The 11,752-nt window shown below is 34.3% G+C and overlaps 1 long non-coding RNA gene across 1 annotated transcript; it reads left to right on the top strand.

Annotated features, from left to right (window-relative positions):
- The first annotated feature begins 1,890 nt into the window (after positions 1-1,890).
- Positions 1,891-3,168, top strand: LOC128032480 (uncharacterized). Its single transcript, XR_008188685.1, has 3 exons — positions 1,891-2,030; positions 2,253-2,652; positions 2,726-3,168. It is a non-coding gene; the product is annotated as an uncharacterized LOC128032480 (long non-coding RNA).
- Positions 3,169-11,752: the final 8,584 nt, after the last annotated feature.

The following is an 11,752-nucleotide window of genomic DNA, read 5'->3' on the forward strand; positions in this document are numbered from 1 at the left end:
TCTTGTGTAAATAATTAAGCAGTATAGTGATGAAGACTTCAGAAGTAAAACGGATGAAGATTCTATTAACCGAAAAATTGGAGAGATTGATTAAAAATAAAATTAACTAAATTAATTAACTAAAGAACACGACAAAGAACGAATCAGGAAGACAAATGATTAACAACCAAGAAGCGAAACAATATCCAGGAAAGAATCCACCTAGATTTTATCTGTCATTATCAATCTGAATTAAACAATTTCTTCACTTTGCATCTTGATTTGTAGAAATCTCTAAATTAGGCTAATATTTATTTCGACAGTAAAAGCAACTGACTTTAGGTTGATTAATTAAAATTTCTTTCCAATAAAAGCCCCTAATATCTCATTAACTCGATCTATGGATCCCCCTATTAGATTTGACTCTAATGTAGTAGATTTATATTGTCTTATTTCTAGGATTGCATGCTCAATTATGCTAGAGCTACTCTTAAACAGAAACTTTTCCTCATCTGATTTAAGCACATCAAGCATGGATTGATAATTTAAAAATATTAAACCAAGGATTAAGCACAAATAATTGATAACAAGATGTAAGTATTTATTGCGTAAAATAGAAGTTAAACAACCTAATTCATCATATGGTTTATCTCCCCTAGGTATTTAGAAAATTAGTTCATAATCGCAAATAAAAGTATCTAGAAGACAGTATAACCACAAGAAATAAGAAAACCGATAAAGGTTTTCAATATTGATGGAAATCTACTTTAGAGTCGGCTTCAATGGTGTTTTTTGAGTTGTTTTCTTGAGTATTATATGATGGCTCACTCCCTTCTCTTTATATTTGGTATGTATAGGTTTTAGAATGCCCGAAAAACCTAAAAATTACGTTTTTCTGCATTTCTGGAGTGCATTTTACGATTTCTACACAGTCTGGCACACGCCCGTATGGCTCACACGGCTGTGTGTCTAGCTCATGTGGAATCGCTCAGCCAGTGTGGCTCCTGAAACTTGTTCCTATTTTTCTATTTTCTCTCGTTGTTTAGTCCTTTTGCTCCCAAATACTCTCCTAAGTGTAAAAACATGAATTTAAAGGATTATGAACATAAAATTCACCATTTTAAATCGAATAATCATCCAAAAAACACTTTAAGAATTAGGCTAAAACATGTTACTTTTGGCATTTATCAAATATCCCCACACTTAAACGTTTGCTTGTCCTCAAGCAAAATCCTCAACCCGCATTCAAATTAATTGTTCTCAATTTATCATTTTCATCAATAATGTTTTAAGATAATTCGCAAACAATCATGGATTGAAAATTCAACCAAAAGGATACTAAAGATTCAAGCAATCCAAGCCATTACCATAAAGTTATCTCACATTATCTAAACAATTATCTTAAGGTTCAAATATTGCGCACTCAACATTCGAACGAGAACTGCCATTACCATAAGCTTGCTTAAAAATAAAATCTTCACCACTATAGAATGAGATGACACACCAATCAAGAGGTATTTTCAAGGTTGTAATAGGCCTTAGGTTAAGGGTATGGAAAATGTCAGAAAAGTCGATTATAATCGAGATCGAATTGATAAGTTACCAAACTAGAAAAATAATCAGTTGCTGAATTAAAAGAACTTTTTTTTAAAAGATATAACTGGGCTAGTATAAATAAGGGAAACAAAACACAATAATACCTAATATAATTAGGTTTGGAGTTTGCTGAAAACACCCTAAAGCAATAGGTGGGCTACAAAGTTTACCTATCAGAATTTTAGCCTAACAAAATAGAAACGAAAAAATGAAAAAAAAACACAAAACCTAACATTATTACCCAGTCAAATCAGACAGCCTGGACACATTAAAATCTCTCTTTTTCATGCTGAATCATCACATCTGTTTGGCAGAAAAAAATTTCCAAAACGTTCTTTCTTCAATCCTGTTACCATTTTCAATTCTCTTTCTTTTTGAAATTTTCTTCAATCCGGGTTTCTTGACCATTCCTCTTCCATGGGTTCTTCGTTGTAGATCGACTCATCTCTAACCAGGTACCTCTTTTCCCCATTTGCTAATGTTTCTTTTGCTATTTTGTGGGCTTGGAAGTTCTCTGATTTTTGAATAAACTGAAAATCTATTTCTTGAAATAGCGAACTATGACTCTTGATATCTTTGATAACTACTCCAATGATCGATTTATCCATCTCTGTCGATTGACATTTTTTAATGACTGTTTTCGAATCTCCCCTTATTGTGACTGATCGAAGGCCCAGTGAAATACCCAGCTTGATTGCTTGTAAACAAGCGAATGCCTCTGCAAGAAATGGGGATGAGACATTGGAATGAAGGGTTGTTTTTAAGACTCTTATCTCTCCCTTCCAGTTTCGTACAATGACCCCCGACGCTGATCTGGACCTGTTTGCATCAAAAGCTGCATCAAATTGTATTGTGTCCTCCATTTTCTCCTCCGTCTCTGTATTTTGGCAGTCTTCAAGGTACGTCTTTCCTTACCCACTCCTTCAAGTTCTGCTATATAGCTCTCTACTTTCTGTGTAAGGTTCCTTCCTGATGTGTTTTTTCTCATGTACCATTTGATTTCGTGAGCTCCATATGATCCATAAAGCGCAACAAAACATCTGACACTGTTCCTTAGTTCCTTTTGCAAATACCCATGTAAGCCATGTTTTGGTATTTTGATCTGAATATGATGTAACCCAATCCATGTTAATATTCTGCCAAACTTCAGTAATTGTAGGGCATTGCTGGAATACATGGAAGCTGTCCTCTTCCCCGGAGCCACAACGAGGGCATCTCACGTTTGTGGTTATTCGCTTGTATCGTAGGTTGGCTAGTGTAGGAATATAATTCCAGGATATCCGCTAGACAAACAGTAGAGTTTTTGATGGAAGTTGTAAATCCCATAACTTTCTGTAGAATTCTTTAAAATCTGTCTATAATAAGTTATTAAAAATCGAATCAACTTCTTGTAATAGTTTATAGGCACTCCGTACAGAGAACTCTCCGGTCGGTTCACCTTTCCAAACGTGTAAGTCTTCACTGTTCGTTTCTGCAAGTGGTATCTCCAAAAATTTTTGAGCTATATCTGATTGAAAGGTACTAATAATGACCTCCGTTTTCCACTTCTTATTTGTTCCATCAATTAAATCTGATACTATTTTTAGTTCCCTATTTTCATCTCCGTTCTGCCATGTACTAGGTTCAATCCTTGGAATCCACCGATTTGTCCAGAAGGAAACATTGTTTCCTCTCCAACTCTCCAACTTAGCCCTGGAAGGAGGAGTCTCTTTGTTGCCCAGATGCTCTTCCAGGTAAGAGAAGGTAAATTCCCTAACTTTGCACTTAAAAAATCAGATTGTGGATAATACTTTGCTTTAAGGACTCTAGCTAAAAGTGAATTTGGATAATTAAAAAGATGCCACCTGTAATGGCCCAAATTCAAAATTATCGGAATAGTGGTTTCGTAACCACAAATCCAATTTAAAGAGAAATTTATTTTAATATTTTTGCATGAATATTGATATGATAGGAAAAATCGTATGAAAATATCGATAGAAAATTTTACTTGATTAAGCGGTTAGTTAGAAAAAGAAATTATTGAAGAAATTAGGTAAAATAAGATATCGAGACTTCGATCTCAGAAACCGAGTCAAAAATATTTTTATAAATATTTATGAAGTGTTAGTAATATGGTATTAAAATTTCGTTAGAAAATTTTAATGTTTGGGTAGTCAATTAAGTAAAAAGGACTAAATTAAAAAAGGTGTAAAAGTTACTAGAGGGATTAAATAGCTCAGTTGTGAAATGAGGAGAGACATAAATTGCAAATAACCCCAAAAGGAGATATTTTGGGCGGCATACTCTGAGAAAAATCAGGAGAATTGAAGAAATAAGGGTAAAATTGGAATATTACAAAATTTGCTTTAAAAGTTAGAACTAAAGTGGAATTATCTAGATTTCTCTTTATTTTTCTGCATTCTCATCAGCCAAAAACGTCCTAAGGGTTTCTTCAAGCTGGTTTTTCATAATTTTTGCACCAAGTGAGCTAATTCTTGCCTTTTTCTTGTAATTTTTGTGTTTCTAAGACTTTTACAACTAGGTCCTATTACTAAATTCATTAGTTTTTGATTTTATGAATGATATTGAAAGTTGATATGAATATGTGCTGGAATTTTATGAGGAAATAGGATTAAATTGATGCTTTAATTTGTTTATGAGATGATTTTATTAGGTAATTCCAATAGAAATTGATTTGTAGGACCTAATTGTGAAAAAGTTTGGAATTAAAGTTTAGTGCTGAAATTATGATTTCCAAAGGTTATAAGGTAGTTTAAAGTGATATAATAAAGTGTTGATTGAGAAAAATCAGCTCAATTGAGAGGTTAATTGAGCAGGGACGAAATTATCATTGTTGAAAGTTTAAGGGAAAAATGGTAATTAACACCATGCACTAAAACAGTTTTGGACAGCAGCAGTACTCTGACTTTGAAAAATCACCAAAAATTGTAGAGATCGAATTAGAGGATGAATAAAATATGAAATTAAAGATTATTGAGTCTAGTTTCTTATAAAAGAAACGATGTAAGCAATGGAATTCTAAATCATGAGATATAATAGATTTTGTGAGACAAGGTCAGAATGAATTCGGGTTCCCCTGTTCTGACTTTGGAAAATCATTAAAAATTGTAAAAAAATTATTATGAGTTATAATTTATATTATTAGAATCCTTAATGAGTCTATTTTCTGAAGAAATAAAGTTAAGCATCATCCTAATTCTGTACAGTGAGATAATTTATTTTTAGTGAAGAGGGTCAGAACTGTCATATAGTGAAACAGGGAAACTTTAAAGAATAAAATGTACTTATTGGCTAAACTAAAATTCTGAAATTTTTATGGTAAGAATATATGTGAGTCTAGTTTCAGGTAAAATTAACGGATCTTAATTTGGAGTTCTGTAGCTCAAGATATAAATAATTTAATGACTGTGACTCAGTGAGGCAGCTTTGAATGCACTATAAATAATAATGTAATTGTAGAGAAAGTTACATATGAACATGAAATGTATTAGATTAATGATTAAATTTATTTATTTAGATCCAGAAAATTCAAATACGAAGCAAGATCGAGGAAAAGAAAAAGTTCGGGATTAGTAGATTTTTGTTTACGAACAATTGTCGAGGTAAGTTCGTGTAACTTGAATTATATTCATAAATGCTTGAAATGTTTGTTATTGATGTGAATATGATTTGGATGTTTATTGTATGATAACCGATGAAGTATTGATATTCGGATGAAAAGAGGAAATAAATCCGGTTGAATGAAAGGAAAATTCGATGGATCTCTCGAAAAGGAATTGACGGTAAAAGGATCTAGCCCTGGACGGTGATCCTATCTCGATATAGCCCTCCAAGAATATGTGGAAAATGGATTTAGCCCGGACGAGTAATCAATTAGGGTCTCAATTTAGCCTCGACTGTAATTCAGATCCAAGCTCATTAGAGTAATTGTCGTTGCAGGATTTAGCCTCGACCGGTAATCCCGACAATACTCGTGAGTTTATATTATAGGATTTAGCTCGGACGGTAATCCATTGTAAGGATGAGGTTCGCGGGAGTGTGCTCTCTGAAATGGAAATGTGCGCACATGAATATGAATTGACGGACCCGGATTTGTACACTTAGGTGTACCCCTGAATATCCATCGAAATTCCAAGTAGTTCAACGGGATAAATATGGAAAAATAACAAGGAAATGGAAATCATGGAATTGATGAGCTCATCAATCATTTATCTTTGTAATGAATTTGTATGAGGTTGAGTTTGTATGTGATAGGTATATGTTTACGTGAATTGGATGTGTGCTTGTGTTATTAAATGATGGATGTATAAGTATGGTAAGTGTAATTCCTGTTGCATGAACTTACTAAGCACAAAGTGCTTACCCTGTTTCTTTTTCCCCTGTTTGTAGAGTTAAGAGTTCGGAGGTCGGATTTGGTCGGAGACACATCACACTATCAATCTCGAGATCTCGGTACATAAAGGAACTTTATTTTGGAAATCAATGGCATGTATAAGCTAGTAAATTAGATGTTAATGTGAAATGAATGTATGGTTAGCCATTGGTATGGCTAACAAATTTTGGTTTTGGTATGTGATGAAATTATCTTATGAATATGATAAATCTATCTTGAAAAAGAAAAAAATTCGGTAAAATCTGGTAATGCCTCATACTCTATTTCGGCGGTGAATACGTGTAGGGGGTATTACACCACCCCTGTTTGGCTAATAACACAATATTAAGCTGACTGAGATTACGAAAACCCAAACCTCCATTTTCTTTTAAACTGCAAAGTTTATTCTAAGAGCACCAATGAATTCCCCTTGTACCATGACCCTTTTCCCACAAAATTTTGCGATAATTGCTTCCATTTCTTCGCATAAAGTTTTTGGGAGTAAGAAGCAAACCATTGAATATGTCGGGAGGGCCTGTAATACAGCTTTGATGAAAACTTCTTTCCCGCCCTGCGATAAAAATCTAGTGCTCCAGTTGTCAATACGCTGCCTTAGTCTATCTTTCAAAGCCTGAAAAGAAGCCTTTTTTTTTTATCCTACCATGGTCTGTAACACCCCTTACTCGAGACCGTTTCCGGAGTCGAGCTCAAGGCATTACTTTATTTAACTTATTAGTTCGGGGCATAAAAGTTTGCTTTTAAAATTTATCTCACTATCTATGATAAAGCTGTCCACTCGCGCAGCAGTCACTAAATCATTTATAACTCGAGCTACGGAACTCGAAATTTAAATCCGTAAATTTTCCTTGAAACTAGACTCATATATATTCTTACCATTAATTTTTTAGAATTTTTGGTTTAGCCAATTAGTACAGTTTATTAGTTAAAGTCTCCCCTGTTTCACCACTCAATTGTCCTAGCCTCTTGCCACTAAAAATAAGTTTTCTCATTTTAGGAATTTCGTATGGTGTTCTCACTTGTTTCTACAAAAAATAGACTCAATAAGGAATCTAGACATACAAATTACAACTCATTTTTTACAATTTTTAGTGATTTTCTAAACTCTGAACAGGGGACTCCAAAAACGGTTCTGACCCTGTCTCACCAAAATTCGCATATCTCAAAATATAAAATTCCTTTTGCTAAACCGTTATTTTTCCATGAAAATAGACTCAACAAAATTTCAGTATATATATCATACACCCTCTAATTCATTTTATACTATCCTAAGTGATTTTTCAAAATCACGTCATTGCTACTGTTTGAAATCTGTTTCTTTGCAAATTATTACTCTTTCATGATTTCTATGCATAATTTATCACATAGACATGTATAACAACAAACACCTTCATACTTAACCATTTTGACAACAATTCATCTTTAGATATTTACACATCATTATTTAGCAAAATCATAATACAACATTCAAAATAAGTAAGTCCATATACATGCCATAGTTCAAACATAGTTCATCATAAAATACCGAGTCGTTGTGGTTGATAGTGTGGACGATCTCCGACGTCTTTAGGATCCTCGACTTTGATTAATAATGCTATATAAAAAGAAAATAAGCAAAGTAAGAATAATGCTTAGTAAGTTTACAAGTAAATAAATAGCAACATTTAACACAATTAATAATACTCAAGTGACATAATCTTTAATTTCCTCTGTACTTACTTCCTTACTCGTTCTCTTGCTTGTTTACTTAGTTAGCTCATAATTATGACTTACTTTTCTCTTGCTGAAACGTTGATTCTCAATGGGTAACATAATATACTCTTAACTCTTATAACTCACTTGAACTTGCCATTTATGCTTTTAACTAAATTTTCATGAACATAAGTTATTTACTAGCCTGTTGAGCCACATTGAAACAATAATGATACTTGGGTCTCTTTCTGATAATAACATGCCAAAGCCATGTCCCAGACATAGTCTTACATGGGATGTTTCATGTACTACCAATGCCATGTCCCAGACATGGTCTTACGGGGGACCTCTCATCTCGGTGCCAACGCCATGTCCCAGACATGGTCTTACGGGGGACCTCTCATCTCGGTGCCAACGCCATGTCCCAGACATGGTATTACATGGGACCTCTCGTCTTGGTGCCAACGCCATGTCCCAGACATGGTCTTACATGAGACCTCTCATGATCTCAAGGATGCCAATGCCATGTCATATACATGGTCTTACATGGGATCTCTTTACCCAAATGTCATGACATTTGCATCCAATACGTTCCTCATGTTTCAACGGGGCCTTTTAACACTGATTCTCTGTCATCTCATACTTGAGTTAACATTAGATATTTTCATGAAATAAATACATAATTGCTGAAAAATAACAATATTAATAATAATTATCAAAATATTGCATTTATTTACCGTAAACTTACCTCGGTACCAAATATAGCCAAATCTACCACTTAGTCTTCAATCTTATTCTTTCCTTGATCTAACCTCAAATTCCATTCTTTTTGATCTATAATAGAAAATTTAAATTATTTAATACTCACATTCATTAAAACATCCCTCGACTCTAACTTTGGAAAAATTACAATTTTTCCCCTAAACTTTTACATAATTACACTTTTTCCCCAAAGCTCGGAAATTAAACTTCATCTCTTATTCTTATGTTTTACAACATGCTGAACATTTTTCTCTTCTATGACAACATCAAATTCTCACTCTAACATCTACTTATGAACATTAGGTATTTTATCGATTATGGAGTTTTACTCGTTTTTGCTTAAAATCGACTAGCAAAAGTTGTTTAACATAATTTCTAACTTCATATTATATATTAAAACATCAAAATAAACACTTTTCACCTATGGGTATTTTTCCAAATATAAACCCTAGGTTAAATTATTGCTAGAATAAACTAAATTAAGCTACCGGGATCGCAAAAATGTAAAGAACATTAAAAACAGGGCTTGGAATCACTTACTATGAGCTTGAGAAAGTGTGAAAACCCTAGCTATGGTGTCCTTCAAATTTTGGCAGCAAGCTTTTTTGGAGAAGATGATATTTTTGCCATCTTTTTCCCTTTTTATTCTTTTTATTATTCAATGACTAAAATACCCTTCATTAAAACTTTAATTATTTTTATCTATGCATGTCTATTTTTGTCCATGGAAATTTTATGGTCTAATTGCTATTTAAGGACCTCTACTTTGATTATGCACTTCAAATAAATCCTTTATCATCTAAAACTCATATTTACCCACTTTTGCAATTAAGTCCAAATAGGCAATTTAGGCATGCAATCAATAAAATTTCTTATCAATACTCTAGTACTTATATCTAATTACTCGATAAATAATAAAAATTAATAATAATTTTCCTTTATATTGGATTTGTGGTTATGAAACCACTATTCCGATAACCTTAAATTTGGGCCATTACATGGTCGGCAAACCTAGATAACATTCTGGTTCATTTGAGCTTCGGATTCCCAGCAAGTTTACCACCTGACTTCTTTCTTCTGCCGTCGTATTTTTGCTGGAAAAATAGTTGATTTGTCCATATTCACACACTGTCCCGAACCTCTTTTATCCTCACTTAAGATTTCCTTGATTGTATTATCCCCACTACATGTTGCCTCCCCAAAAAGAATGCAATCATCTGCAAATAATAAATGTGATACCTGTGGTCCTCTTCTGCTTACTTTGACACCCTTCAAAAAACCTTCATTTGTTGCTTTTCTCATAAGACTGGAAAGGCCTTCCCCACATATTAAGAAAAGAAATGGACTCAAAGGATCACCCTGTCGAAGTCCCCTCGATGGACTGAATGTCACCCCGACATTTCCATTTACCACAACCTTGTAAGAAACAATAGTCATGCAATTCATAATAGTATCAATCCAACTTCGAGCGAAACCCATTCGACACATTATTTCTTTAATAAAATTCTATTCAACTCTATCATAAGCTTTACTCATGTCCAATTTTACAGCCATATAGCCTTTTTTCCCCACTCTTTTCTATTTTAGGGAATGCAATATCTCGTAAGCAAGCAAAACATTATCCGAGATTAATCATCCTGGCACAAAGGCACTTTGTGCACTATCAATGCATTTATCAATCACTCCTCTAAATCTGTTCGCTATAACTTTTGCCATTATTTTATAAATGACATTGCATAAACTAAAAGGCCTATAATGTGTCATATTAGCCGGGTTATTAATTCTTTGAATGAGCACAATATGAGTTGTATTAATTGAACTAACCTCCATATCTTCATTCAAGAGTTGTAGACAGAAGGAAACTACATCATCTCCAATAAAATGCTAATACTTCTGATAAAATAAAGCTGGGAATCCATCTTCGCCTGGTGCCTTAGTGGGTGCCATCTCGAACAAAGCCTCGCGGATTTCTTCTCATGTATATTGCACAGTCAGCTTTTTATTTTCCTCTTTATAGATACATCAACCAATACCCGAGAGTAAATAGTCGAGATTCTCTTGATTCTCTGAAGCAAATAAATTCTGGAAGTAGGACCTTGCTATTTCTTTCATTTCCTGGGGATCTCCCGTATCCCTTCCATGTGCATTTTGTAACCTCCTGATCTTGTTTTTCCTCTGTCTTTGGGTTGCCTGGCTATGGAAAAAAGCTGTATTTTTGTCACGTAATTTTAACCAAGTCAATCGAGCCCTTTCCTCCTCATATCTTTCCTCCTTCTCAAACTCCATATTTAGTTGAATCTTCGTATCGATCATCTCCGCCATGTTAATGTCGTCCCTGTCAGCATTGAGCAGCCCAGATAGCTTTGTTGTTAAAAATTTCTTTTTTTCATTTTTCTTGTTTCGTATTTTCCCAGCCCAATTTTCAAGCCCCTTATTTAGGATTTTCATTTTCTACAAAAAATTACCTGGTGTCATCTTCCACAGCTGCTCAGCTTAAGCAACAAACGAGTCCTCCAAAAACCACCAGTTTTCAATTCTGAATATATTCCCATTTTGTCGTCTTGTTTCTTTTTTAGTATCAATTAAAATGGGACAATGATCAGAAAAAGAATGAACCAAATGTTGAGCTTTAACGTAAGAAAATAATGAAATCCATTCCTTATTTGCCACCCCCTATCCAACCGTTCTCGTATATTTTTTTTGGGAGATTACCTCTTTCCCATGTGAACCATTTGCCCGAATAACCCACATCATTCAATTGACAAAACTCCAGCGCTTTCCGAAACATTTCCATCCGTCTTTCATCACGGGGCAAGCCTCCCTTCTTCTCAAAACCATACATGACTTCATTGAAATCTCCACATACTAACCATGGTATATTATCTCCATTAGAGAGATTTTTGAGAACAGCCCATGAATCTTCTTTATCTTGTGCGTACGGGGTACCATAGAAACCTGTAAAAAGCCACATAACCTCCCTCTCATCGTCATGGACTATCGCGTCAATATGCCTTTTAGAGAAATTTTTTAAAGAAATATTAACGCCATTCTTCCATGCCAAACATAGCCCTTCTCTAGTTCCCTCTGCGTCCACCTCAATGCCATTCACAAAACCACATCTCTGTCAAACTCTTTCCATCTGTTTTCCGTAAAGTTTAGTCTCCATAAAGAAGACTATGTGGGGATCACAAGTCTTCAGCGAGTGCCGAAGTCTTCTAACTGTCCGTGGACTCCCCAATCTACGGAAATTCCAACTTATTATTTTCATAACGCCTGGTCGGCTTGCCTCTTGGCAGCCGCCGATGACAAATGATTAAGATCCATTAATCTCCT

Source organism: Gossypium raimondii, chromosome 9 (genome assembly GCF_025698545.1).
Source record: "Gossypium raimondii isolate GPD5lz chromosome 9, ASM2569854v1, whole genome shotgun sequence".
Taxonomy (NCBI): domain Eukaryota; kingdom Viridiplantae; phylum Streptophyta; class Magnoliopsida; order Malvales; family Malvaceae; genus Gossypium; species Gossypium raimondii.